Genomic DNA, 239 nt, shown 5'->3' with positions numbered 1-239 from the left:
TCAGCAGTAGCAAGCCCAGCCCAGGCTGGGGGACCGCCCTGCTGGGAAGGGGCACCCGCTCCTCTCCACCAGCATCCCTGCTCCATTCTAATGATCCCCCTGCCAGCAGCACCCCCCTCCCAGCAGCCCATTCAGCCCCTAGTTAATTTATTTGAAGTTTTAATCTAATTATTAACTATTTCAAAGGCTAAGCAGCTTTCACCAACAACAGCCCCGACAACGTCAGCTCTTGGCTGAGC

This window comes from Acanthisitta chloris, unplaced genomic scaffold (assembly GCF_000695815.1).
Source record: "Acanthisitta chloris isolate BGI_N310 unplaced genomic scaffold, ASM69581v1 scaffold7428, whole genome shotgun sequence".
Lineage (NCBI taxonomy): Eukaryota > Metazoa > Chordata > Aves > Passeriformes > Acanthisittidae > Acanthisitta > Acanthisitta chloris.
Note: the sequence above shows the minus strand (reverse complement) of the source record.